The sequence below is a fragment of the Pelodiscus sinensis genome, chromosome 8 (assembly GCF_049634645.1).
Source record: "Pelodiscus sinensis isolate JC-2024 chromosome 8, ASM4963464v1, whole genome shotgun sequence".
NCBI classification, from domain to species: Eukaryota; Metazoa; Chordata; order Testudines; family Trionychidae; genus Pelodiscus; species Pelodiscus sinensis.
Genome location: NC_134718.1, coordinates 39032797 through 39038796, shown reverse-complemented (window position 1 = coordinate 39038796; position 6000 = coordinate 39032797). Strand labels below are relative to the sequence as shown.

The following is a 6000-nucleotide window of genomic DNA, read 5'->3' as shown; positions in this document are numbered from 1 at the left end:
AGTAAGGTGTCAGTAGAAAGGTTAATATTTGCTGCATACAGTTATGCCATTTGTATGCATGTATAGCTTCCAATACAAAAATTCTAAGTTTTGCTCTGTATGTATATTTCAAGTATGTTGGTTCTTGTGGTAACACAAGTTATTTAGTCTGAACATCCTGAAGAGATTATTCAAGTTTTAAGTGGCCCAGCAAAAGATCACTTAACTCATAATGGAAGATTCCTGTTTACACTGAATGAACTTTCCTGTGAATATTCCATCCGAAGTATAGGTAATGGTCTCTACTGTCAGTTACTAAGTGGAATCACCTCCAGTATCCCGAAATAGCTGCACAGTTTAGACGTACCCAAAGGGAATAAGGACCTTCCAATGATTTGAAAGCAACCAAAGACTTAAGTCAGCAATTTATCCCTGCCTCAACCAAGAACTGTGGAATTATAGTATGTATTTGATTCTTTTAACAAACTTCAACTATCACTTTTTTTTTCTTTTTATTAAATAAGCATTTAGATTTTAGATATTTAAGGACTGGCAACAGCATGATTATTGGATAACACCTGAGTTACATTGACCTGGCTGTAGGGCTGATCTTTTGGGATCAAAAGAACCCTTTCATTAAATTAGTTTAAATACTCACTCATCAGTAAGTTATTTTTTTTTAGTGGGGATACAAGGACTGGAATGCCTAACGAAACTGTTTTTCTCGTGTCTTTTTAGCCAGTGTGGTGAAACAGAAGCTTACTTTTGATGCTGGTTTGGTATATCTTATGGGAAAATATATACCAGTCTTGTCCTGAATTTTGGTATTTTCAGTTGTGACCTACTGAGGCACTCTTACAATGGTCATTTCCTAACGCAAACCTAGCCAGGTGGCATTGAAGGTACAACTCATGCTCCTCTGCCCCAAAAAACACTGATCCCAACCAGGTTGTTCTGAAGTTTTTAGCTGCAGCATAAAGTTTGTTTGTTCTGTAGGTCTGATGGACTTGTTTGAACTGGTCTGTTTTTTAATACATATATTTAATTAATCAAAACGTTGTAGATGATCTAATGCTGCTGTTTAGACAGCTCTCTTTGACCTTCAGGTTCAATTCTACGGTTCCATTTGTTTTGTGGACATTAAAGATTCCATAGCCTGTTTTTAAAAGTAGCAGTTTGCATTCATAGTATAAACTGTGGCTAACATCAATGAAAGCAATGTTAATCTCTTTTTCTTGATCTCTGTCTACTGTGCTGTGTGTCACACAGTGGAATAAATAAGTGGTCTTTTTCAGGGAACCTTATTGACTATTTTTGTTTGAAATGATGGAATGAAATTATGGGAATCCAGTGGTAAAAGAAGCATTTAAGTCAGAGGATGCCCAGTGTTCTTTGCAAAATCCATTTGTTGTGTAATGGCTGTACTTTAGTGGCGCCTACTTTAATTAAGACTCTCTGACAGTATTTCCATTATAAAGTATGTTTTAAGAGGTTTATTACTCAACAGTAAAAATGTGCTCCAGGCTGGAGACTTGGTCATAGAAAGTCTCAGCATAAAAGCATTTTCTTAAATTTTGAAGAATAAATTAGCTTTAAGTTACACAAGTATGATTTCAAAGACACTATTCTTCAGATGTGTAACTAAAACAGCTTTTATTTATGAACAGCAAGTGTTCTACTTATTTTTGTAAATAAGAGGGGTGAATTTTAAAAAGCCCACATCAAATATTTGACTGAGGACACAGTTTATAGTGAAATGTGCATTTTAAATGGTTACTCAATTTCAATTTTAGTTTTAATATTTAAAGTATCATTATTATTACTATTACATGTTTATATTGTAGTAACATCAAAGGCCCGTGTAGGGTTTGAGGTGCCATAGCTCTCCATGTTCTACAAACATAGAAAAGAGATAGGCCATGTGCTGGAGAGTTTATAATCTAACACAAAATGGAAAAGATAGGACTGTGACATGTAAGCGAATATGTATGGTGACGTACAAACAACTTGGTTGGTTTCAAATTGAGCAGATGGTGTTTTTCCAGTTGTATTAGAGGTAGGAAAATAAATTTTAGTGTGGAGGCAGGTTGATGCCTGAGCTGGTAGAAGGTAGAACAGCTGTTGCTTTGTGGCTTGTTCGTGCTCCATTTATTGGCCTTTTTTTTTTGGTGGGATTAGTTTTGAGGGAGGGGGGATTTGACCTCCTGGTTAGCTAGATGAGTTTCTATGCTATTTAATGAATTATTCTGCTAGAGGACAGACAATTTAAAGTCTAATGTTGCAACTTCAAGAAGAATGGCTTCCTTTCTCCACGGTTCTTTTGATGAAGATTGACAGAAAGCTGGAACTCCTTTTAGCAAAAAATGGGAATGTGTGCGTCTGGCCTGGGGAGTTCTCAAGTGCATTAGTCAGTATTCAAACTCTGTGTGTGCTTTCATGAGAAGCTGAATGTTAACAAGAAAATTAATTTGTATTTCCTTTCCTCCAGTGTAAAATAGCTGATTAGTGGAAACATGGCGCGCACCCTAAGAGTATATTTTTCTTTTTGATAACTTGTTTGAAAAGTTGTTTTAAGGAAGGGATCTGTAGAGCCCTGTGTAGATAGAAAATTGGTATCCACATCTGCATCTGCAAAAATGATCTGTGGGAATCCATGTCTATGGATATATAGCATATACCCGCAAATTTGCAGGGTTCTAGATACAAAATTTGTATCCGCCATCTTAATAGGCAAAAATGAGCTGCAGATATTTGTGGATTTGCAGGGCTCTAGTGTTCTGTGTAGCCTTTATGGGTCTTGATACAAAAGGTGGAGTGGTCCAAGCTTATAACCAAGCTGTATTGAGTTTTTATTTCCTTAAGAGGTTTTTGCTATTAGTGGGAGTTCATTTCAGTAGAAGTGCGTAACTCTCCCAGAAATGTATATTATATACATTTTTCAGGCCTCCTTTAGATGCCGATTCTGGTATTAGTTACAAGTACAGTTGTCTTGTTAATATAAATTAGTAATAGAGTAGAAGTATCAAGCCCAGAGGCTGGTCTCAGTGACAGATGCAGATAATTTTTTAAACATTCATTCATAAGTGTCTAGCCATTATGGTTCAAAGGTAAGCTTCCAGCTGTGACTGGGCTTTTTCCCTCAAGGTAGTGTTAACTAGTAACTTTAGATTTCATATCTTAACAAATAAGTCTTCAAATAATTCAGGTGTACATTGGTTGTTTTATAGTTCAGTCCAGGTAACCGTAAGTAATGAAAGGGCTAATTAACTGTTGTCCTACAAATCAATACAATCGCCTTTTCTATCTGAGTTATGCTGAGTGCAACAATAACTCTACTATATAGAGATTTGCTTTGACTATGTTTTATTCCCTAACTTCAAACCAACTTTCTGTTGTCGTCAGTGGGATGTCAACTATGGAGGAAAGATGATCAATGGTCTCAACTGTGTAGTGCCACCGCTGAGCCCTGCTCCTAATTGTAAATGTAACTCAAGCTTATAGTGCAGAGAGGGTAAATTCTGCTTATGTGGAACTGTTTGCTGTAATTCTGTATCACAAGTTTTGCAAGTTCTGCTAGGGCTCTCAGATCCAAGGGCTCTCTGGTCCAGCAACATCCTGGACCATAGAGTCCCAGACCAGAGAAGTTCAACCTCTAGTTATCTGGATCATCCTGCTTGCCCTTTTAGAATATTATCATAACACTAATACTCTTTCAGTCTTCTGGAATTTCTTCAGTATTCCAATGTTTATTAAAAATTAATATCAGCAGGCCAGATTTCTCCTCAGCCAATTCTTTTAGGACTGTTGGGTTCAACGTGATGTTAGCCTGCTGATTTAAAATATCTATACTTCATAGGACACGTTTAACCCCTCTTCATTACTAATGGACTCAAAAGTACAGATCAGAATCTTCTTTCCTCTCTGGGAGAAATCCTGTTTTCTCCCTTTGTCTTTAAAACATAATATCAGTAGGCATCAATAGTTGCTCACATGTATGTATGAACACTATATCACAAAGATATAAATAACCAGTGTGTCACCAGCTTTTGTAAAAGGCCTGAATTAATACAATATTATTGTATAGTATAAATAATATTGTATACAAGGAGTTGATATAGTTGCTTATTCTTTGGAGTTCAGGCCCCTGTTCTTCCTCTCTGTGTCTGTACACTAATTGTCACATAAATGCAGAGCAGAATATATTAGATACTAATGCCTTTTCTTCATCATTAACTCTTACCATCTTTATCTAATAGGGCCTGTGGTTTCGTGAGGATTTCTTTTGTTCCTAATGTACTTTTGTAAACTTATTATTATTCTTAGCTAAAGAGATGTGGTGGTGATGCCACTGCTGTTGCTGTCCAGTATAGTGAATACTTTAACAACAAATTGCTCAATATGGATGTGAATTCTGCTTTTTGGTTTTTAGGTTTTCACATGTTTAGTTACAATGGAAATCTTAAGGGAATTTTGGTAAAACCTGCTAGGGGGTTTCCTAAAACCTCCAGAATTTCTGCAGGAATTTGTCTCACTTTCTACTCTGTCATTTTAATGTATTAATACTAGATACACTAAAAGCTCTGTTATTCGGCCTGTTGGGGGAAATGTGGGTACTGGTTAATGAATATTTGGGTTAACTGAGCATTATACTTTACCAGATTCTGAAGAATGAGAATAAAATAAAATTAATAAAGTATAAAATAGCATACAGATATTCACCAATCCAGTAGTAGTATTGCGCTGCAGAGTGGTTGGTTTCTTGAAGCACTTAGGTGTATGCACGTAAAGTTTTCTATACAGGGGGGCTGTGTCTACATTGGCATGATCTTGCGCAAATACTCTTTAACGCAAGAGTTCTTGCGTTAAAGAATTTGCTCAAGAGAGCGTCTACACTGTCATGTGCCTTTGCACAAAAGATGTGCTTTTGCGCAAAAGCATCCATGCCAGTGTAGACGCTCCCTTGCGCAAGAAAGCGCCTATGGCCATGTTAAACATCGGGCTTTCTTGCGCAAGAAATTCATGTTGCCTATCTACACTGGCCTCTTGCGCAAGAACAGTTGCGCAAGAGGGCTTATTCCTGAGCGGGAGCATCATAGTTCTTGCGCAAGAAGCACTGATTTCACACACTAGAACGTCAGTGTTCTTAACATGATACTAAAGTGAAAAGTCTGTTACTCGCAGATCAAGATTTTCTAGTATATCCCCATACCCCACCACAGGAAGCTAGCACTTTGCAGAAGCTAAAACAGTTACCACACTGTAACCCTACATTTTAAAGACAATAGCAAGTGTCAATCAGTTGAGTAACCCAGGTTGGATTTGTGAGATTGTGGCTAACACACTGTGGCTGAAAACCTCCGGTGTGTTGGAGGGCCACTATAAGGTCTATGACTGAAGAGCTGTCTTTGTCCTGGCCTTATGCCTGGGCATGACATTCACCATGTGAAATATGTGTTTGATTCTCGGCCCAATCTCTCTCCCACCAGTCGACCTGGTCTGAGTCATCACAGTGTGAAGCAAACCAGTGTAACCCCCTTTTTCCTCCCCGGGTTACTTGGGAGCAGGTCACACTCACAAGTGTACCTGGGCGCCTGATGGCCTTGACATAAGAGGAGATCCTGAGTACCCCAGTGGTGATGTTGTTTGGTTGGGGAAAGCCTATCCACCCCCTTGCTGCAGTCCCTTGCTCATAAAGAATGTACAATGGTGGTGCCTCCACCTGGCTGGCCCTGTACACACTGGTGTGCCTTGAGAGCCTCCAGGAATAACTTATTCCAGCAATAAACTGGATCTAACTCTAAAACAACAATTACAAATGATAAATAATATACATTTGATAGATTGCATTAGAATGAACAACCTTTACTTAAAGAAACAGGATTTAACAAATTAACAGTGAGTAACATCAATTAACAAAGTAAACTGAAGTAAAAGGAACTTATCTAGCTGCCATTTGCACTGCCAATATTTATCCCACCCCAGAGTGTGCACACCCTTGGACTCAGAGTCCCAGACTCTTGC

General features: G+C 38.0%; 2 protein-coding genes across 5 annotated transcripts in view; one reads left to right on the top strand and one right to left on the bottom strand.

Annotated features, from left to right (window-relative positions):
* Positions 1–6000, top strand: part of RNLS (renalase, FAD dependent amine oxidase) — a 137773-nt gene that overhangs the window by 58382 nt on the left and 73391 nt on the right. The gene's annotated exons all lie outside the window — the stretch shown is intronic.
* Positions 1–6000, bottom strand: part of LOC102457693 (lysosomal acid lipase/cholesteryl ester hydrolase-like) — a 136957-nt gene that overhangs the window by 101548 nt on the left and 29409 nt on the right. The gene's annotated exons all lie outside the window — the stretch shown is intronic.